General features: G+C 41.8%; 2 long non-coding RNA genes across 2 annotated transcripts in view; one reads left to right on the plus strand and one right to left on the minus strand.

The window, feature by feature from the left end:
• Positions 1-23,854, minus strand: part of LOC144588223 (uncharacterized) — a 196,034-nt gene that overhangs the window by 131,075 nt on the left and 41,105 nt on the right. The gene's annotated exons all lie outside the window — the stretch shown is intronic.
• On the plus strand, positions 449-22,012 carry LOC144588224 (uncharacterized). Its single transcript, XR_013543665.1, has 2 exons — positions 449-509; positions 20,206-22,012. It is a non-coding gene; the product is annotated as an uncharacterized LOC144588224 (long non-coding RNA).

Genomic DNA, 23,854 nt, shown 5'->3' on the forward strand with positions numbered 1-23,854 from the left:
CGAAGGAAAATGCCATTATTTGACTCCTTTTTTTCCCATTAGTTAACCACTGCTCACTCAAATACAAAGCAATTGCTAGGGCTGTGTTTCAACAAGTATGAATGGTGATGGGCAGAAGAGGGTCTCCTGTAGACGATCTTGACTGCTGCCATTGGTGTTGTCAATGTTCAAGCTTTCCTTTGCTATGTAAAGCTTGGCATCCTTTTTCCTGCCAGCAATGTGGGCACAATGTTGTGCAGCAAAATCAAGCCATTTCCTGGCTTTCTGAATTGTGGGTATAGAAACAAGCCAGAGGCTTTGGGAAGAATTAAGTGATCTTATTATACGATGAAAGAAACATCAGGTTTGTACTGATTTTGTTTCAGAAATTGGTGGGAAGCATGCTGTTGTTGTGTTACTGCTCTATTAAAATCTTGGCTTTTTCAAAATTGTTTTTCTGTGTCTGTAGTCTTGGAGGCAATAAGAAGAGGAGATGCAAAGAGCAAATGAGGAAAAAGACGGGTCAAAAGGTAAAAACAGAAGTTTGGTAGACTGTGTGAATCTATTAATTTAGCATATGGTTGTAATTTGCAGCACCGGCTGCATTTGCATATCACACTAAGCCATGGTTTATGTTAGCCATGATTTGTTGCTTAAGACATTAATTATCCATAACATGATCTGGTCCCTTTATTTCGGTGCTTTTTATCCCTAATCCTTTCAGCATTGGCAAGGCTTAATATGTTTACTTTTGACTGGGCTGCTTCACAAACTGGCCACACAAATATCTGTGGGTCTTGCCATCACTGTTCATATCAAGAAAATCAATCGTGGTCTCCAGCGCCCAAGAGAGAGCACAAGCAGTTTGGTGTTTTTTTTAAATCTACCTTTGAAATTTCACAGTAGTGAACTTTTTTTCTGCTTGGCTGGAATATGACAGAAGAAATCCTTTCAGCCCACCACCTGGAATACTGGTGTTTCTCCAGTTATTCTGTCCTCTCCACCACCCTGTATTCCCACACTGTGGTCCTATTTTGCCACCCAAAGAAAAGTAAAATGTAAGTAGACACTCTTGTATGAAAGTGAATAAGACAGCGTTTCTAAGTTAGTACAAGACCATGAGGAAGATTGGCAGCATTGGAACATGCATAAAATAGTATAGTGTTCATGAATTGTAAATTTCTAGTCGAAATAGCTTGACTTGTTGCTTCCAAAATGTGTTTCTTATTAGAGTTCTCTCCTGACCCCAAGAGGGATCATGGTGTATTTTTCTTACGCATATGCAGCATTCACAGACCGTGCTCATTTGGTTCATTTCAAAAACTGGCAGTGTCAGCGGTAAGAACAGTTATGAACATTCCCCTTATTTATTGCTCCTCACGTGTTGCCAGATTCATTGGGGTTGAAGAATAAGATACTTTATTGTAGCTGAAAGACAAAAATAGAGTGATTTGGCGAAATCTCTGAAATAACATCAGTTCAGACCCCCATCAGAGCAAGGCAAGTAAGAGTCTGTTTCCCACAACTATGAGACTTGAAACCACAACTCAGCCTGAACTCTAGCTGTACCCATAGCCGTAACCTATTATTCTCATTGCACAACTCACTCTGGGTTGTTGGCTTCGCCCTTATTGTTGGAAGTTGTCAATTACTTTCTCTTTTGTTTACTAAAAGAAGAACATGTTTTCTTGTAACAAGATAAATTATGCCTTCTTCTGCCCCAGGCTGAAGTGGTTTGAAAGTCAACACAACATTTTAGGTCTGGCTTTTTCTATTGGTGTTTCCTGTTAGTCAGCATTGGTCAAGAACCGAGGCCATTTCCCCTCAGCTGAGATGTCCTGATAAAAGCAAAGAGTTATGCTCAAAAAATTTGTATGATCATGGCTTCCTCAGAGAGCTAGCTGAGAAGCAACGGGTTCTTCCTGTTTTCAGCAGAAACCAGCTGTGTAGCATTAGTTGGCCCCTCTGATAGTTATGAAGCTTCTTCCCCAGTCTGCTGGAAGCAATGTTTCCAGTTTTTAAAAAAGTATTCTTTGGAAAACACAAACAACATTAAGTAGTTTAAATCATTAAATCTTCCTCTACGTAATAATTAGAGGCAAACTCCAACATCAGAAACATCCTTAATTAATATAAAGCATCATAGCTTCAAGTACTTTCTTAACCCTAACTTGCAAGGATGGAACATCTGACAAGGTCACATTTTATTGTAGAATCCACACAGTTAGATGTAAAATGTAGGCATTCTATGGCATGGTTACTTGACCAGTTGTAAACAAGGTACTGAAGCTTTTGCCACTTCCTTTGTGCAGTTTTTTTTTAAAAAAATAAATTAAAAATATAAACAGCTGAGTAAAGAAATATCCCAATATTTTACTTGTTGATTTTTGCCACCAGGATGCATTTTTGTTTCATGTTTATACAAACAAAACAAACCAGAAAACTTTTTTGTAATGTTTTGGGACCAAAAAATAATAATATTCTAAGTCATTTTTCAGTGAAGTTTATAACCATGAATTGGAAGTAGTCAATATTCAAGGTAAGGTAAAAGAAAAACATCTTATTGATCCAATAAATTAATTCAAGATAAGACAAGACAAGAAAGATAGACATGAGTACAGAAGCCCCAGAGAGGCTTACATCTTTGTGTGCCAGTTTGCTGATGGCCACAATGGAGATAGGGCGGGTGATAAGATTTGATAAGAGATGCACAGCAGAAATTGTTAAGCTGCTAGAAATCTTCTTCGTGTAATCTCCAAACAGCAAAAACAAAGACACTGGACACAAAGAGACGTTCCCTTCACCGACAGTGTATTTACAAATATACATACATCACACTTCAGAACTGGCAATTCCACAATTCCAACAAAGTAACATGATGCTCCTTCATACATCAACCCAACGAATAAGCTTAGAAAGCACCTTGCTAATATAGTGTAGTCTGATGCAACGGTGACACAGCAAATTGAACTCTGCACATGTGCAGCAGTGTCACATGACTTTCACTCTGGCTAACTGCCAACCTGAGTAACTAAACCTTTTCTGGTTTCCCACAAACCACCAAGGCAATTCCATATTTCATTTTATACAAAATACTAACAGCTGGCTATCTATTACAGACAAAGGATAACAAAAAGCTGTTTTCTTGGAGAAGTGAAATACCTATAGTACCAATCAATGAGTAGTTACTTACCAAGGTCTAGAGTGACAAGGTGCCTGATCCTACCTGGCTGACAATCAGACTATCACCTTCCTCAGCTCATGATTTCAACATATCATTGCTGCACATATTCAGAACCTCTATCTCTCAACACATTAATATTTGGTTTGAGATCAGAAAATACCCTACAAATCACTTAGTGTAAATTTTCTGCTCTGCCACATAAATATTCAAACACCAATATCTAGGGCCAACAGAATAGAACATGGAAATAGTATGTTAGAATTAAAATGCTTATGTTAGATTTGTTCCCTTTTCAGACAAATGCCAAGAAAAGGCTCTTGAAATATAATGCTGGAAAAAAAAAGCAGCTGAAAAGTAACATAGTTTAACTCTTTAAAAAATGTTAGTTTGGGCATTCCTTGTTAAGAGGCCACCTTTTGCGTCCCACTTCCATTTTCAAAAAGGAAAATAACACATGTTTCCCTTCCAAAATTGAAATTTATACCAGTTTACTCAGTTTTGGCTCTATAAGTGCACTCTGACTATAGTACCTAGCAGCCTTAGTTATATCAAGAGTCTACAGCTTTTCTCTATGGGCTTCTAGGAGTTGTAGTTGAAGACTACTACAGTATGAGCCCCAAGTTAGAAATCATTGCTCTGCATAAAGCAAACTGGCTAGTTTCTCCAGCATGATGCTATAAGAAAATCTGACTGAAAATTTCATTAATATTTATCCACCAGGAAGTTTCCATCAATGTAAGGCAAAGTGGCTTAACCATTTTTCCTCTTATTAGTACTTTAGGATGATAGAGCTTGCCCAACAGTACAAGTAACAGAACACAGAACTCCCTCAATTCCAAGTGATCTGGGTGGCCTTAGACACCCACTCTCTTGAAAGGACTAACATAATCTTGAAGACTATAATACTATACTGTACAGTAAAGATGCAGTTTTCACAACTCCCACTTCAGGGATCTTCCAGCCCCACTCACAAAGGCTATTAATGTTGTAAAGATCAGTTCCAACTGCAACCCAAATCAGTTCAAAAGCCCACAAATGAAAAGCAATGCCGGCTCCAGTCTCCCACTGATAAGTTTGAGAAATAATGTTATTTGGGTGAAAGCCACAACATAGAACCCTCTGCGCAAAACAAAACTGTGTAAAATGATTTGCATGGTATCTTGTCTACCATTGTAGACTGGAGAAGATAGCCTAGGCTATAATTAGGACTGACTGAGGTGGCGACGACAAGATGGTTGCAAACTTACCTGTTTTGGATAAAACAAACACAAAATGAAATGATTAGTCAACATGAACAAGAAGAAAAGAAAATGTTTACTGGTGCAAATCTTTTCCTTGTTGCCGAAGCTCTGGCATTGAACTTCAACTGGCCAGAAAGAACTGGATTCAAAATGTTGCCATTGAGCAGTCAATGCCCCTACTCCATCTCTTTAAGCCCTCTTTCCAGCAGCACACACACCTCTGCAAGAGAAAGAAGAAGCAGTTCCTGAGGCAAAGGTTTGATGCGGTGTGCAATACCCAGTCTTTTTCTCGAATGCCAGTTCCAGGGGTGGGTGGGAGGGTCCTGGGAACCAAAGTGTGATGGGAGAGGTGGTCTCTAAGGTTGCCAGTTTTGGAGGGCAACCTTGGGCTGCAGGGAACTAACCTTCTGGTACAGAAAGTGCCATCGCTTCTGCTTCTTTCTCTTGTGGCACTGTGTGTTTTTTAAAGGGTTTTTTAAAAAATATCTTTTTTTTAAAGGACATTTAATAAATGTGTGGGACAAGGACCAGGGAGCCCAACTGGCCAAGGAATGCTGGATTTATGACTGCCAGCACCCCACTGCCTGAGGTGGCTGCCTCAGTGAGCCTAATCCTAAAGTCAACCCTGTCTATAGCTATAATGTGTCACAGAACATGTCTGGGATATGAAACCACTGTTCTTAGAATGCAACAAAAACATCCAACTGTTCGTGGACTAGAATGAAACCTGTATGCCCCCCTTTCAGCAGTGTTTCTTTCATAAGGAGAAAAATACGAAGCTTCCCAACACAAAAACTGCAAAGTGTGCACGTGTACCCCCTTTTGAGATGAGCAGACAACCAACTAGGGCAAACCTCTCCAACGTGATGGCCTCCAGAAGTTTTAGGCTGGACTTTGCCAGCATAATTCATGGTTGTGGATGATGAAAGTGATAGATCGAAACTTTTGAGTGATACCAAAATAGGGAGGACTGAACAAAGGCTTCTCAAGAATTGAAGTGGACTATGCTTGGCAAACTTGTTTCTCTAGCTTGCCATTTTCATGTGTTTGTTGTAACAGACTGATGCAGGTATGTTATTTGTTGGAAGTCATCACAATCCTGTTTTTGAGTCATAGTTTACAGCAATCTGTGTTAAAGCAAGAAAAATCAATACCAGTAACAAACATAAACTACATCAACACTAGTACAAACAATCTAGCAACAAAAAGTCTTAAAGGCAGCAAGAACGTATTTAGAAATATGTTGGGTGGGATCCAGAGCATGTTAGTTACATTTTTGTTGCAATCCTTTGCATAGCTACTCAATTAGCCCCCCCCCCCCCGAATCCTAGGCATGGGTGGGACGTAGTTCAAATCAGGTCCATCGCTCCTCTGCTCCCCCAATTTTATAGCATTCATTCCTGAAGAATGGAGCCCTGGCTCAAGTGGTACATGCTGTAGTTACATTATGTCTGGATTACTGCAGTGTACTCCATCTGGGGCCATCTCTGAACAGTGAAGATGCAAAGCAGTTCTAAACAGTTCAGAACTGAAAGGTGGTGGGGTCCATTGCATGTTACTGACCTTAGAAATGGGGCTCAATACACTGACACATTTTTAGACTCAGGGGCATTGTGTTTGTAGAGCTCACCTGATCAGCCAGGGCATGACAAGGTTAAGGAGCACATTAGACCTCTGTATACAGATCCCAGATCCCAAGTGGAAGAAAAGTATCACTCCACAAAGAGAATCTGGCACTTTAGGAATAATAAGATTTAAAGGCTATTGTTGCTTTTGTGTTGTTTGGCCTTCCTTTGTAGCCTTGGCTTTTCCCTTGTAATCTAATACTTATTTCACAAAGGAAATCTAAATATCATCGCACTCCCCAAGAGGAAAATCTTAGTATCTTTCTCACTTCAGCAGAGCCCCTGAACACTCTTTGTGACCTTGGGCTGCTCTTGAAGAAGGAGGAGCCAACAGGCCTTTTAATGTGTATTTGCTAAATTCTCAAAGCCACATTAATGATTTTGCAATGTGCTGCAAAGATAAAATGGATGCACACATGCAGAAACACATACATGCCATTTTATGCAGTGTTTCATTTCCCCCCCTTAATTATGGCTGTGCCAAAGCCCTCATCTTGTATTTTACTTGTGAAGTATTAATGAACAAGTTATCTAAATAAGAACGTTGAACATCCTGTCAGTTATGAGGTCCTTCCAGCCAGTCAAATATTCCCTTTTCCCACCAGTTAAATTAATTTAAGGTACTTGGCTGTGCACAGTGGTTCCCATGGTAACACTCAAGGATTTGAAATCAGAGGCCCATGGGGGGTCTTCCAGAATTTTACTTGTATTTCAATTTTAAATGGCCTTGAACTATCTCAGTTTCCTCAGGCCTCCAACATTCAGCTTCATTTCCTTACTTGCATCCATCTGAGGCCCTTCCAAACCTACTGGCTATTCTAATATGCATGTTATCACAGCAACCCCATCAACCAGATTTAGCCGCTAACTTGAATGTGGGAGGCTCACTTACTCAGGATAACACCCCAAAAAAGGCACTCTTTCTCCACCTCTGTTACCCTCTGCCCCTGTTCTGCTGTTACCCAAATCTTCTGCCCTCCTTTTTGGTGATGCATATGCTTTTTGATGGCATGTAAGCATGTCCAAGGTTTGAAATTTTGTACATGTACATTGCTAAAATAATTCAGAGGAATGTTTAAAAAAAGCAACTTTGAAAATGGACATTATGCTTTAAAAATGAGGTTTAAACAGCAGTATACTAAAAGTCAACAATCAGTCAACTCTCCAGCCAAGTCTGAAAGCAATGTCAATGACAAATAACAAAAATAACATTGCTCCACAAAGGAATCTCTGTCCTAGTAACCTGACACTTGAGTTTGTGTAAACACTGATAAGGTAAATGAAAACACAGCAATGGGAAAGAAAGAAAAAGGAAAAGTTCTAGAGTACTGAAATGTGAGGATAGCAATTGGTACCTCAACTTGATCTCCTACAATCTTGCTTACCTAGCAAAAACATACCAAGTAAAATACTATGGAACCATCCTGTTACTACAGTAGATGTTTCAGGAATAAGTCTAAATATAAACAAAGGATTTGCTTCCTGACTGGATCTCAGGTTGCAGTGGTAGCCAAAAATGCATTGGCACAGTTGCTATTAGGGGGTCAACTATGCCTCTGTCTTGATTCCATCCCATTTTGGACCCAATGGAAACTCCAAACGCATACTAAAGACAACTCAAGTAGATCATTTTGTAGCAAGCAATGTGCTCTACATGGGTTGCCTTTGGTTAAGTGGGATTTCCACTGGGTCCCAAATACTGCAGGCAAGCAGTTGACTAGGGACATTATAGCAAGAATATAAATTCTTCGCTACAACAACATAATTCGCTACCACTCTCTTTCAGGGCACAATCCAGAATCCTGATTGTGATCTATAAACTCCTCTAAGGCTTTGATCCAGGTTATTGGAAGGACCATACCTCCCTGTATTGGCCTGCCTGGATTTCAATATCTTTGGCCCTACTATGCTTAAAATTATGTCTAGTGATAGTGATCTTGGTGGTTGCTCCCAGGATAAAGAACTCCCTCCCATGGGAGACCAGGTTGACTCCTTCCTTGTTATCCTTCTGTCAACGGGCAAAGGCCATTCTATTCAGATAGGCATTTGGCAATTTGCTGGCTGCCAATGAAGGAGCTTTAATGAGGAATGCTACACTTTTTAACCTTTGAAAATGTGCTTTTAAATGATTTTTATTCATTAGTTTTAACAGGTAATGTGTTTAATTGAATTTTAGTGGTGTAATTTATTGTATTTTTGGCTGTATTTGTCTTTCAAACTGTTTGTAATCTGCCTTGACTCCCTTTATTAGGAATGTGAGATATAAACAAAATGAAACCATCAATGAAAATGATGTTTTTTTAATTTGAAAAATAACAGAAAAAGAAATTGAAACTGATAACCAAATTCAATATCTTATGGTAGAGCGGCAGTTTTATGCCCATGCCTCACTCACATATTCAGACATACATGAGGGGATATTTTCTTTACATGAAAAGAAGTGTACAAAAGAAGAGAGCTAAGCCTGCATTTCTTCTCATTCTTAGTTCAGTTTACTTAATTGCTTAACGCTTCTCCCAGTTCAGCCAGGTGGGCAGAGATCTACTTAAACTAACATAGGATAAGGAAAAAGTAGCAGAGTTCTCTGCCTGCAAAATGTTTTCATACAGAGTCTTCCCACTTCATTTCACAAACAGAATAGTCATGTGAAAGATGGTTCCATCATGTCTACTTTGACTATATATAAACCACAGCTTGAAATAACAAATTAATTTAACTTGCTAATGGTAAAATAAAGACCTTAGTGTGAAGCAGGAAGACAAGCCAACTGATGCATCTAGATAGTAATGTTTTAAAAGTCATACTTTTAACATTAACACATTATTTTCAAAATACTACTTTCTAAGACAAAATACATTTCTCCTGTTTAACAGAAAAGTCACTTTTTACCATTAATGTGTTAATTAATGCATTATTTCCAAGTTCTGATATGGAGTAGAGCTACTTGGTGATACTAAGCAAAGAGGTAAGTAGCTGGAGAGTAAGAACAAGAGTTAGGACTTGTCTGCACAGTCTCTTTGGAACAGGCTAAATAGGGTTACTACATTTGCCTTTTGGTGCAAATTTATTCATTCATTTATTTATTTAATTTATATGCCGCCCACACTACCCAAAGGTCTCTGGGCGGCTTACAACATTTAAAATACAATAAAAAGTGAAAACAATTAAAATGCAATTAAAATATAAAGTCTAAAAATTGCCATCAAACCCACAGCTGATATTATTTCAGTTAAACGCCTTCTGGAACAGGAAGGTTTTGACCTGGCGCTGAAATGTCATCAGCGTCGGCGCCAGACGACTCTCAATCGGGAGGGCATTCCATAGTCTGGAGGCAGCTGCCGAAAAGACCATTTGTCTACAAGCCGTCCCTCTTACCTCCTTGAGGGACGGCTCTTTCCAAAGGGCCCCCTGGCTAGATCTTAATATGGACCTCAAGTGACCCTATTTGGTCCATATCATCCTGCGGTCAATGTGCTAATATTGTGAAGTGGCTTAAAAAGAAAGCCACTTCAAGATATTGGCAAACTAAACACGTCTTTGGCTCCATAAAGGAGGAAGTGAAAATAAATTTTAAAGTGTATTAAGACAGCACAGAGGTGCTGCATCACTTAAAAAGAATAAAAGACAAATCAAAAACTTCCTCCCCAAGCTGGGTGGAGACAAGAGGGGGCAACAAAGGAGATTTTTGTTTGCTTTTTTCTTAAATATCTCCACTCAATGCAGGAATACAAACCGGAGTATATCTGAGAGATGGTTGTCCAATTTTCTCTGGAATGCCTCCAGTGTTGGAGTACTCACCACCTCCTGAGGTAAAGTGCTTCTATTGTCATACTGCTCTAATAGGAAGTTTCCTCAGCCTTCTGTATAACTGTGGAAGTGTTTGATTTGCCAATTGCTGGAAGTGTCTCTCTTTTTAAGCGACTACTGTACAATATTTGCACATTTAAATAGGAAGCCTTGGTTTGGTTCATTTACTGTGATTGTACATGCTGGAAATGAACCAAAACAGAGCAATCCTACCTGAACCAAAAAACTAGAAACCCCTAACAGGGTTTAGAAAAGTGCAGGTAGGACCAGTCCAGGGGTGAGCTAATTTACTCTGCCAAAGATATTGTCTGATCACCGCCTTTTAGGAGCAAACCAACCCACCTGTGCAGCAGACCTAACAACAAGCTAAATGCTCAAGTCACTACCCTTTGAGTTTTAGTTATACCTCAGCCTGGTGTCCAGACTCTCTGTTATCTTTAAGTGGTTTATGAACAGAGACTAACTGGAACCTGACGGGAAGCAGAAAAGCTGATAGCCAGGAGGACACATATTACAGAGGACTCTATGAAGTCTAGCTGCTGTTGCTTCCGCAGTCTGCAGACTACTCCTACCATAACCTGGCTGGGCACGCATTTTGGAGAAAACCTTTGCATCTTTGGAGTTGTACCACAGTGTATTCTAAACAAGGGAGAATGTGTCTTTCTCAACAACTTTTGTATTTTTCCCAGGTAAATGCAAATTTGAATGTTCCCATTTGGTTTTGCCACAGATATCACATCAGTCATTTGGGATGTCCTCTTCTGAGATAACGTCTGTCTTCTCCATATGTTTAATGCCTTCCTTCCTCCTGGACAGCAGAAGCAGAGAAACACTTCTGTAAGAGCAAATGATTTTCCATCACCCATAAATCCAATCAATTGCCCCATTCCAGTTTAACCAGGTTTGGAAACGTTTTGAGAAACTTCTCTTGATTTCACCTTTGTAGTCTGCACTGATGTTCACCATCCTCTTTAACAGGCCTAAGGCTTCAATTGCAGGGCAGCCAAATATACCTGTGTGAAGACCTTCAATTACACATCTTTATCAGGATGTAGTCTTTTCCTCCCAGTTCTAGAGTGCTGTAAAACTTGCACTTGGGGCAGGGGGATGTTCCAACTTCTTGGAGGTCTAGAAGGGGCTCTGTGCCAAACTGATGATCTTCCTATTTTTTGGATCCACACAAAAGCAGCATAACCAAAGATGTTTAGCTGAAGTCTGAAATAGCTTCAGTACTGAAATGACTGGAGGACTCTATGGCCATCACACTTGGTAACAAATATAGATTTTCTAAAAATGGAAGAAAGTTTCTTGGACAGGTTTAGACAGAATCCAGAAAAAGTCCAAGCCATTAACCAGCTGCCTGAATGTGAAAGTGTTAATGATGTGATAACACACTGTGGGAATTTTTTTTACTCCATTTAGCAGATAAATGCAAATCATGACCAAGCCCTAGGAGGAAAGGCTGAAAGGACTGGGCATGTTTAGTCTTGAAAAAAGAACACTGAGGGGAGATATAATAGCATTTTTTTAATATCTGAAAGGCAGTCATACAGAGGTGGGGCAGGATCTGTTCTTGGTCATCAAAGAGTGCACAATGCATAATAATACGCTCAAGCTACGGGAAGCCAGATTTAGGTTGAATATCAGGAAAAATGTCTTCAATGTTAGAGAAATATGAGAATAAAATCTATTACCTCAGGAGGTGGTGAGCACTACAGTGCTGGAGGCATTCAAGAGAAAATTGGACAACCCCCTGTCAGATCTGCTTTGACTTGGATTCCTGCATTGAGCAGGGGGTTGAACTTGATGTCCTTATAGGCCTTTTAAATATCTTATAGACCTTTTATAGAGATCTTTTAACTATCAGACAGGCCATCAAGGTGCCAAAAAAGGATAAAATGCTTCAAGAAATCTGACTTCACAGGAAGTCTTTAAGTATACTACCTAGGCCAGATGGCTGAAGGCATGTATTTTTACCTGCTATCAGATTTCAGACCTGAGATGACAGAGAAGGATCGCCACTCACTTCACTAAGACCATGGCTATGTCTGCTGCCTTAAGCCCCACATGAAGAAATATATAGATTACATACATGGAAGATACAGTCTATGGAATGGACCTATGTGCCTTAACGAAGGCTGCATTCTAAAGGAGTGTCCTACAATAGGTGGTAGAACTCCTTTAAGCAGATTTTCTAGGGCTCACCAGTCTTGGAGCAGGTGTTCCTTCTCTGCAGCTCTCCTTAGGACTTATCAGGCTTGTCTTTGGTTGTCCCCCTTTGGTTCTGTTGCAGAGTTTTGAATTTCTGGTTAAAATTCTCCTTTTGATATACAGTAGAAATACAGATAATCACAGAGGATAATAGTTGCAAATTCCTCAAAGAGTCCACCCCTTTTCTCATTAACTGGCACTTACAGTCTCAATAACTCACTCTGAGACATTGAAAGGTTCATTACTTACAATTGGGAACAGATAACTGCAGACTAACAAACCAGGCAACGTGATAACTGACTTTGGCAGAAAACAGAAAAGGAGAGAGAATTCTCAGCTGAGAGGCGGGGCTCTCTTTGAACTCGTAGGCAGGGTGGAATGATTGGTTAGTGCTGGGAAGCTTGTCAGTTACCCCAGCCCAGAAGCTACAGCCAAACTACAGGCAGCATGCGGGGTTGTAAAAACTGCAACAGGTTCTTCAGCCACAGAAGAAAAGAATGAACCAAGCAAGCATTGCCTTCTTCCTATAAGAGGAGCCATGGACAAACCTGATTGGTCGGTTGTTTCTACCTGTAGAACCAGGTAGGAGGGACAGCCCAATTTGTAGAATGTCCTCCTTTGGCTACCCAAAATGAAAATCTCACAATCAATAATAATATTCCTATTTCTTTCGGGGTACTTAAATAACCTTTTGAATTCTAGAATTATTTGCTGGCATATGGTTAAAAAACAATCTCCTTTTGTCCACATTGTTGTCACCTCTATACCAACAACAAAGCACAAGACAATAGCACAAGGCAGTCAGCACTTAAACTATGTAATAGTCTTCCTCTGACATTTGATAAGGCCACAGTGCTTTAGCTATAAAAGTAACTATAAAGTTACAGTTTTACGGCAAAAGGATTTGCCTGGTTTTATTACAACCAGAAGTAATTTCATTGTACTATTCTTACCGGTGAAAGGAATGACTTAGGAATAGCTAGATACGTTGAAGCTCTGCTAATTCCAGAGAAAATTGTATTGTCTCTCTTAACTTCCATTGTTGTTTTAGAGTTCACAGACAAACGAATGCTATCCTGTGTTAGTAGAAGGATTCTTTTCCCTTCCTTCATGTTGGAAGCATTCAGTGTGGCTCAATGAACACTGCTTGCAGCTGGCTATGCTGTGGTTTCTGTTTCAACATCAGTGCCTGGTCAGTGCATTTTTATTGTTCTTTAATTTTGAATCCTTCAAACCACAGAACAGCCTTGGGGGATTTCTAATGTTGTGAAAAATAATTTCTCATAAATTGAATCTTAAGACTGCAAAAAAGGGAGCAACCTTTTAGTTAGTGCACTCATTTTGTGCTCACCCAAGAAGCAGTGATCCTGTGGGAAAAAAAAACATGAGCTCAGTCCAACTCCCACCAACCAAGAATCTTGTTGTAACCCATCCCCAAGTATTCACCAACATCCCATGACATTCAGCATGACGGTGTTTAAGAACATTGGTAAAGATGAGTTTCTCAGTATTTTAAGGACCCTGGCAAAGTTGTAAAACTCGGACATATTCTTAAAACTTTGGTTTTGAAAGGACATCTAGTTATGGTGTAATTTCTGTAAGAATGAACATATCACAGCAGGAGATGGGACCTTGCTATTATAGAACATTTGGAGATGGGAGACTTACCCTGGCCTCACTTTGGGAATACAAAGGGACCAATCTCACTGACAAACCTGCTATCATTTTGGGTCCTTCTAAACAAATAAATAATTTTTACCATACACATGAATTACGTGCATGCGTGGAACACTGTGCCAGGGGAGAGTGTTTTTCTGCCCTTCCACAAGAGGTTCGTTTATTTTAAGGAGGATGTGGAATTGATTCATTGGAATTGAGTCTGCATATATGAACGGCCCATCCGCTTTTTTATAATAATTAGATACAGCATTATACCAGATAGCAGGAATTAAAAACAATAATAAAAGCAACGTGCTTGTTGAAAACGCAGGTGGCCCCATTATTCACCCCTTGTTTGCCCAGTTGCCCACCTGATTGCCCCCTTGCTTGCTCACCCACCTGCCCAATCACTCGTCTGTCCCATCACTCAAGCCCCTGTCTGATCACCTCTTCACCCATCCAGTTGCCCTCCTCAGTCAGTCACTCCCTGGCCCACCTGGTCACTCCCTCACTTGCTCATCCACTTGATCACTTTTCTGCCCCCTGATCACTCACCCCCCCTACATCCAATTGCCTCTTTGCTTAACAGGTCACCCCCATTCATCCCCCGTCCCTGCCGAGCAGACCCAGATAAGAAGTGGAGAAAGTGACAGTGGCAGCAGGGAGCCCAAGGTAGTGTGTTGGGGGGATCCCCACGGTGAGGATGGACACACCAGCACAAAAAATTTAGATTCAGACTAAAGTCCACATGACTTTAGCCGGAATACAGAAAAACAATCCCTCTGCAGGTTCATTCCAGCAGTAGGAGCAGGCCCTTAGAAACATCAATAACACCTGGAGTCGCTTTGCTTATTTCTTATGAAAACGTCAGTCCTCCCTCATACAGCTCCACTTAATCTATTCAGTCCATATTTCCCTTTCTTTTAAACCCAGATTTCCCACTTGAACCAGTGACACTGGATGCATAACAGGTACTGTATTCTGGTCCACCAGTAGAATAGAAATGAGCCCCAACACACTTGGTATATAGAAGAGTAATTTCTGGCCAATGCAATGCCAGTAGTAAATGACCTCTCCTCCTTGTGTGTGTGTGTGTGTGTTTTGCATGCCACTGCTACCATGTCTACTGTTGCTCCCTCCACATCTTTCTCTACCTAGCATGGGATGCCACCATGGCTGACAGGGGTGGGCATGCAATGCTTTTCATCCCACCTCAAATGGTGGGATGAGGTTAGGTGAACACCCAAAACTTGTCCAACAGAGTCCTTCCCATAGGTTCTCTTCCCTTCCTGCCTTCCCTTCCCTTGCAGCATGCTTGAGAGATGACACATACAACATCCCTCAGCAGCTGGTCTTTGTGATGTCTTTCTCTTTTAACATTTGTGATTGATACCCTCCTTAGAGTAAGAGATCTCTTTAGGCAGATTTTCCTCTGCCCTCCACTAGTTCCTGTTGCTGGTAGCCACCTACAAAGCAAGTTCTGTTGTGGTCTCATATTGTGCCCTTTAGCTGCCCCCCTTCATCTCATACTTCTGATCCAGCTTTGCCCAACCCAGCCCGGCCTGGGTTGGACAGAGCTGAATGGGCTAAGCAATGCTCTGCACTTCTAGACAGAATTGTTCCCAACATTCACAGTCAGACGTTCCTTTCTATATGTTTTGTGTCTCTCTGTATAGTGCCCTCTGCACCAAATAGGGTAATTTCAGAGTGGCACCGTATTTGATGACACACTCTTGCTCCATTCTCAGCATGAATATAAAAGCGGGAGACTATTTAAGGTTGTTTTTCATTTTTGCTCGATTGAGAATTTTTCACCCTCGGGAAAAAAAACTAATGTGATAGTTGGCAAAGTGGCTCTTCAGGGAGATGAAATGCACTGCATGTGACCTGGTGTTGCAAGAGGAGAATGTTTTTTAAGAATGCTTTGAATTTAGCCACAGGGAAAGAGGACAGGAGCTAAAGACCCCCTTTATCTAATCCAATTTTCATGAGAGCAACCCACCAAATATTCAAGTTTTTGTCCTTAAGGGAATATTTGTGAACACTACAAAATTAGACCAGGACAATAAATGAAGTCAGGATTTTGGGGTCAGGAAACAATGAAACAATGTCAGATTGTTTTGTAAGCACATTTGGCATTGTACTGCGGCACTTGCAGCAGACTAAGTGGAGGCTTCCCGACTTTCCTGAGTATAAAATACCTTCATCTGGACCACTCGGGGAAAAGCTGGAATTCGTATCATGAGCCAACTGAACGATGGCCTATGAAGCACCTTGACTGTAGACCTGGCCTTGTGATCGCACGTTCTCCTCATTCATAACATACAATAACCATTGTACTTTTTAAGGTGACTTCAGTTGTACAAATTTGTTTCATAAGGAACTATATTTACACTACACATTCAAGAAATTAAATTCCAATTAGATTCCAGGAAGGCTTCCCCCTGAATAGGAAGGAAACTATAAATGTTGCATTTAAAATGAAAAATAGATATAATACTTCAGCTTAAACCACCCCCCAAAATTGATGGGAGCTTCATTTTATAATATGATAAAATCAGTATATGAAACTTGTTGGAAAACTGAATAAAATTGGTTCAATGAATTGAACTCTCATATTCTATTTTGTCTGTTGAATTGCTTCTGCTCAAATAGGTAAAGGTAAAAATTCCCCTTGATATTTTAGTCCAGTCGTGTCTGACTCTAGGGTGCGGTGCTCATCCCTGTCTCCAAGCCGTAGAGCCAGCGTTTCGTTCATAGACAGTTTCCATGGTCATGTGGCCAGTGCAACTAGACATGGAACGCTGTTATCTTCCCACCGTGGTGGTACCTATTTATCTACTCGTATTTTTACATGCTTTTGAACTGCTAGGTTGGCAGGATCTTCTCACATACTTCATAACAACTATCTGGTGGTATTAATTTGGATTCAGCATTGTACTCAGCAGTGCAATTCACTTCATCACTGGGAAGTTTTTCCACAAGCAGGTTATTTGAATTATATATGCTATATATGTAACAAGTAGTGTAGAATCTCCCTTTGTCATGATGAATTTCCAATGTGTGTGTTGGTTTTCTTACGGTTTTCAAAAGGATAGAATTGCTAGGGTTGATATATTCAGTGTATTTTGTGTTGTCAGCATGTGATTCATGTACACAGGGGAGAATCTTCTTGGGTTGAGTGTAAGACTTTGCCCATATTGTTCTGTGTCCTACAACGTGTCTTTGTAGAAGCTGGAAATTACCCCTGTTGGTTTTGACAGGGCTTATATTTGCACAAGGTGGTACTGAATACTTCCTTGTCCAAGCCGTGAAAAAAACCCACCACTTGTGCAACATAACGTTGCATGTCTGTAAAGGGGCAAAAGGATTCAGGCAAATCTGCCTGAATAGTCTGGTGTTCAGATGGCAGCAACTTAGAACAGCTCCCTGGTCCCAGACAAAGACCTCATGACAAAGTGTTCTCACATTATTGGCAAGTAGGGTCCACTACTTGTGATGAGTGAGAACCTAAATATAAACTTAAGTTTTAGAGCTTGGACTACATCTTTGCTTAGTAGTTGATTTCTTATGTGCACTATTTTTCTCTTAACTCATCAACTTGCCATCTGAGAAATGGCTGTTTTCTGACTGATAATGTCCAATGAATGTAAAATTCATGTCTTGTGACACATTGTGTTGAAATTTTTGAGAGTTTGTTCACAGCAGATTAAGCGTAGTATTAAAAAACCCACACAGATCATGAATACGATTCTTCTTTGATAAATACTGTATATGTGTATCTCAGCAGGTAAAAAGAATATTCATTTAGTCATAATAAACTTTAGGAACTTTTACTGAAAAACAGTAATTGAACATTTGATATAGATTTGGTTTGTTCTTGACAGATTTCTTATAGCAGTTTCCTAACAGTTCTCAAACAACACCTAGCAACCAACATTCCTAACTGAAGGTGTACATTCCTAACATATCAACTGAGAAGCCTCGTATCAACAGACAAGCCTCATCCTAACTTTCACTTTTTCTTCTGACAATTAACCTTCTAAATACCTATTGGCTGATTCTAGATGATTTTTTACACATATTCTCTTATGTAAATATATTTCATTCATTCTTATACACACATATACATACTGGTTTGCATAATTATATATTCCAGCAGATCAAAGGCTAACAGAGACATCATATTCATTATGCATCCATTTTGTCACGGGGAAACATACAGATGGAAGCCATTTTGCAAGGGTATTCTCTCAAAATTCAACATCAACCTGCCCAAAAATTTTGGGCAGTACTGTCCCCCCCCTCCCCGAGCCTTTCTTCTGGCAGTTGGAAACCTTTAGACTTAGGCCCACCCATTTATAAAGGAGCCCGAGATCCTATCTGGTATCTACATTTCCTGTCTTTCTCTACATATTCTTGTTTATTTAAGGATAATCATGTGCCATTAAGTCAATTCTGACTTATGACAACCCTTTTCAGAATTTTCCAGCTAGAGAATACTGAGAAGTGGTTTTACATCCCCTTCTTCTAGACATGCTCTGAGACTATGCAGCTTGCCCCAAACCACACAAGCTGGCTTTTCTCCCTGGAGGAATTGAACCCCCAACCTATACCTAAGCCACTAAGCTATCCAGCCAACTTCTTGTTTGTTTACCACCCCAGTTTGGGGTACAAAGATTAACCCAATTTCTCTGAAAATATTTATTTTTAAAAAATGTAGTCATGTGTAGTTCTCATGATTATGGATGGGCACAAGAAGGGGGGGCTGTGGGCTGGAATGCCAGTTGCAACACAGCCAGTGTGAACACTGAACTCCTGAAATGTTCCATAGGCCCTGTGCGAGCACTGGCTAGGATTTTAAAGGCAATACAAGCTTTGAAGCAAAGCAGAGTCCTCTCAATTCAGGGTTCTCGTGTAGTCCTTCCTGGTGCCTGCCTTGACAAAAAGCAAATATCTGTTTTTTGCCTGTCGGTATCTAATTTATTTGCTATTTTCGATTGCATTAATGTTTTTTTTTTATTTTTTATTGTTCTTGAGTGTTGTTAGCTGCCCAGAGTAGACTTCAGTCTAGATGGGCAGGATATAAATTAAATAAATAAACCAGTTCATGCCAGTTCATCCTTTGGTTGAACAGGTTTCAGTGCTTCCCAGCCCCACCTCCTCTGGCGGGTACCCACGCAGAGGCAGTGCCCCGGCTTCCTTGCCCTGCTTCCTGTGGGCGCTGCCTCTGAGAGGGTGTCCATCTGAGAGGACAGGGCTGGGAAGGACCAAGCACCTGCTCATCTGAAGGATGAACCAACATGAACTGCTGGTTTGACTGTTCATGCCCATCTCTACACATGATACTGTACTATGCTCTGAAGACCTTTTGATTAGACACTAAATAAGCAAGGGTGGGAGGAGAGGGCAAACTTTCTTGACGATACCTTAATGATGCTGACCTGACTGTTTTTTTTTTACCTGAGTACATTTAAAGAAATGCCAAGTTTAGGAAGGGGGGGGCAAGCACCCATGCATATAGGAGTTTTTGGCATCTGTCCTACATTGTTGTCATATATGTACCTAATACTACAGTAATGGTATTTAACCAACATCCTGCTCTAAGGCGTCAATAACAATAGTGCACATAGTAGCTTCAGTATTTTGAGTCTGCAACTGCATCCTTGTTTGTTCATGGCACTGAGCAGCCATTTAAAACAATCCACACCTTGTATTTATTATTGTGATATTGTGGGAAAGAAAAGGGGGAGGAGTGAAACACAAGCTACAACTAGGCTTTTTGGAAGAGCCCTGTGTGAAAATTTATTTGAGGGCCTGACCTGATTAAATGAGACAAATGTTCCCCATTCTTAATGATACTTTAACTACAACGGTTGTACTGAATCGCAGTCACATGGTGTGTGTGGGTGTGTGGCAAACGTTGGGCATAACTACTGCCGCCCCTGCACCAAGCCCCATGGGGTGGGCATAGCTTCTCTGTGGCAACATCTTTGTCCTGCCCACTCTCCCTTCTCCATTTTCCCTGGCAAGGCTGACATTCACACATGCAGTACAGGTAAGGAATGGTCCAATACATCACTGAAACAAAATAACACAGCCCTCCCGGTAATGGAGAAATAAACTGCAGTTACACCACTAGCCGAGGAAATGATGCCATAATGGCCCCGCATCATGTGACCGGAAATTTATATAACAAACTAACTGGGGTATAACTAGGGAACTTTTGCCTCCCTATCCTTATGCCCCTTAGTTAGAGGAAGACCCCACCACCAACAGCAGCAGCACCACAAACATGGCAAGAGCTACAGTGACCTTGACAAACACATCCTCTGTCAGGAGGAAATGTGCTTATGTAGAACTGGGTGAGCTGTAGATGGGGTGCTATTCCTTTTGCAAGGTACCAGCTGCAAAAAATATATATTTTTTGACACATAAATTATCCTGCTCTTAAAAAGAAGTTTCAAAATATGTTTTTTCTAACTTTCATTTCCTCCAGCCTGACCATAACTCTGGCTCCCACCACTTCTTCAAGGAAGCATCCATCATATGTCGAAAGCGGTGGTCAGGAACGGAATGAGAGTAAGAATAAGAACAAAAAGAACAAGACAGACCAGAAATGTTGGAGAGTGCCCTCAAAGCTTCTGTTTACATTAGAGATGGTGAAAGCATTTCTTCCCAATACATTTCCCTCCAGTTGAACTTTGTCTTCCATTCTCACAGCCATAGCTACTTAAAATGAATCAGATCTGTGAAGGTTCAATCTCACTGGTATTCAGATGCTTGCTGCAAATACAACCTGCACAGAATGCAGGCATCATAAGGGAATTCTCTCCATATAAAGCAGCAGGCAGATGAAATCTCCCCATGCATACAATAGCTGTTAACTCCTGTTTGTTGTCTGACGTAAATAAAAACACCTCTGGGTGGTTTTCATTGGCATCATGAAATACGCTTTCCCTGGTATGTCCCAGTCCTAACTACATTGCATGCTACTATTTATTTATTAAATAGATGAAATGCATTTGTGTATCTCATCCCTCAGTCTCAAGAGACTGTGGTAACATGCTCTGAATAGAGGTCTTGGAACAGCATCTAGTGTGACTGAGAAGGCCAATTCAAGAGTGACAATCATTTCCACACTGAAGACAAATACAACCTGTCCCCTGTCCAGCTCCCTGATTTTGCTGGTTTTGGGACCACTTCTTTGCCTCTTAAAATTGGGAGAGGCCATGCTGCACTGCCTGCCTCCAGGTTGGATGCTCAGGTGTCAAGGTTTCCCATCTGTTGAGGTCCATTACTAAGGTTTTCAGATCCTGCTTGCAGATATCCTTGTACCGCAGCTGTGGTCTCCCTTTGGTGTGCTTTCCCATCACTAATTCTCTATACAGTCGGATTCCAACTCCATGCAGTTGGAATCCAACCGTCAGCCATTCTCATGACATGCCCAAGCCGATGTGGACGTCACTGTTTCAGTGATGTATACATACTAACCATTACAGCTCATTCCAGGACTACACAATTTGGAACGTTGTCCTGCCAGGTGATGCCAAAAAATGAGTCAGAGACAACACATATGGAACATGTTCAACTTCCTCTCCTGCCGTGCACAAAGAGTCCAGGACTCACTGCAGTACAGGAGGGTACTCAGGACGCAAGCTCTATAGACCTGGATCTTGGTATATGCTGTCAGCTTTTTGTTAAGCCATACTCTTCTTGTAAGTCTAGAGAACATGGTAGCTGCTTTGCGAATGCGTTTATCCATCTCGATATCTAGAGAGAGTGAGAGATCATTGAGCCAAGGTACACAAAATCATGAACAACCTCCAATTCTTGTGTAGAGATGGTAATAGAGGGAGGTGAGTCCACGCCCTGGCCCATGACTTGTGTTTTCTTCAGGCTAATTGTTAATCCAAAATCTTGGCAGGTCTTACTAAAACGATTCATAAGTTGCTGGAGGTCTTCGGCAGAATGGGCAACAATGGCTGCATCATCAGTGAAGAGGAAATCCTGCATGTATTTCAGCTGGACTTTGGTCTTCACTTTTAATCTAGAGAGATTAAAGAGCTTTCCATTTTATTTAGTCTGGAGATAGACACCTTCTGTTGTGGTTCCAAAAGCATACTTCCGCATGACAGCAAAAAAAGATCCCAAATAGAGTTGACTTTTGGTAACTGAATATGAAGAAAGGCAGAAATCAGAAGCCTGGAGAGGGCAGAAAAGGAACCCTAACAACAGTAGAGATTACTGTCTTTGCAACATAATAATTGGAGTTGGAGCATGAAAAGTTACTTTGAAAAAATAAAGTTACAGTTACTGTTCCCAGTGGTTGGATGCCGTTACCTCAATACAGTGGTGCCTCACATAACGATGTTAATTGGTTCAAAAAAAATCGTTATGTGAAAACATCGTTATGTGAAGCACCATTTCCCATAGGAATGCATTGGAAACCGGTTAATCCGTTCCAGTAGGAATGGATTATCCGGTTTTCTCCCTCCCCCCGCGGCTTGGATCCGAGTCACGGCGGCTACCTCAGCCATGGCTGGACTCCCTAGAGTCCGGCCATGGCTGGGGTAGCTGCCGTGGCTCGGATCCAAGCCGTGGGGGGAGGGTGGTGGGATTGGAATGCCTTTCAGGCATCCCGGGCTTGGATCCCACCCGCCACTGGTTACCCAAGGGTAACCGGCGGCGGGTGGGATCCAAGCCCAGGATGCCTGAAAGGCATCCCAATCCCACCACCCTCCCAGCTTCCCCCCATGGCTTGGATCCAAGCCGTGGGGGGAGGATGGGTGCAGACACCCCCCCACCCTGCAGCTGCCGCTTGAAGCCTCCCCGTGTCACTTTCCCCAGCCGTTCTCGGACTTCCAGGTGTCCGAGAATGGCTGGGGTAGGTGGCGCGGGGAGGCTACCGGCATCGGGGACAGGGTGGGGTGGGGATCGGAAAGGCTTGAAGCCTACCCGCGCCGCTTACCCAGGCCGTTTCCGGACTTCCAGGTGTCCGAGAACGGCCGGGGTAGGCGGCGCAGGGAGGCTTTAAGCCGTGGGGGGAGGATCAGAGGCATGGATGGGCTCTTCAGCAGCTGCCGAGGCTTGGATCCGAGCCTCGGCAGTTGCCGAAGAGCCCGGCCATGCCTTCCACCCTTCCCCCACGGCAGGGATCCAAGCCGTGAGGGAGGATCAGAGGCATGGATGGGTTGTTCGGCAGCCGCCGAGGCTTGGATCCGAGCCTCGGCAGTTGCCGAAGAGCCCGGCCATGCCTTCTACCCCCCCCCCCGCGCGGCTTGGATCCCACCCGCGGCCGACTACCCCAGGCATGGTTGGACTCCTGACAGTCCGACCATGGCCGGGGAAGCCTACCGCGGGGAAGGGGAATCCTGGCGGTGGCCTCTGAAGGACCCTTCAGAAGGGTCCTTCTGAGGCAACCGCAGGCATTTCCCCCAGCTGAGCTGCGGGAGCGCTCCTTTGGAGGCTCCCACCGCTCAGCTGGGGGAAAATGGTGCCTATGGGGAAAACATCGCAAAGCAACATCGGTATGCGATCGCTTTTCCGATCGCAAAATCCGCATCGGTATGCGGATTGTCGTTAAACGGGGCACTCATATGCGGATTTGTCGTTAAACGGGGCACTCGTTATACGAGGCACCACTGTACTTTTGTCTGTTTCTGAAAAGTTATTTTTTTGTTGCTTAAAAACCCTGTGATTATAAAAGTACTAAATCTGTTACAGCTACACAACAAAGAGTTTGAAGTTATCTCTCTTTAAAGTAGTTTATTTGTTGTAAAAGGAAATCTGATTAATTCATTTTCATAATCATAGAAAAGTGAAGTTGGAAGGGGCCTAACAAGGTAATCAAGTCCAACTCTCTGCTAATGCAGGGATACAATCATAGCATATCTGCCAGGTGATTATCTAAGTTTTTCTTGAATGCCTCCAGTGTTGGGGCATTCACCAACTCCCAAGGTAATTCGTTCCACTATCGTACTGCTCTAACAGTTAGGAGTTTTTTCCTGATATTCAACTGAAATCTGGCTTCCTTTAACTTGAGCCCATTATTGTGTGTCCTGCACTCTGGGATGATCGAGAACAGATCCTGCCCCTCCTCTGTATGACAGCCTGTCAAATATTTGAAAAGTGCTATAATATCATAC

This window comes from Pogona vitticeps, chromosome 3 (genome assembly GCF_051106095.1).
Source record: "Pogona vitticeps strain Pit_001003342236 chromosome 3, PviZW2.1, whole genome shotgun sequence".
Taxonomy (NCBI): domain Eukaryota; kingdom Metazoa; phylum Chordata; class Lepidosauria; order Squamata; family Agamidae; genus Pogona; species Pogona vitticeps.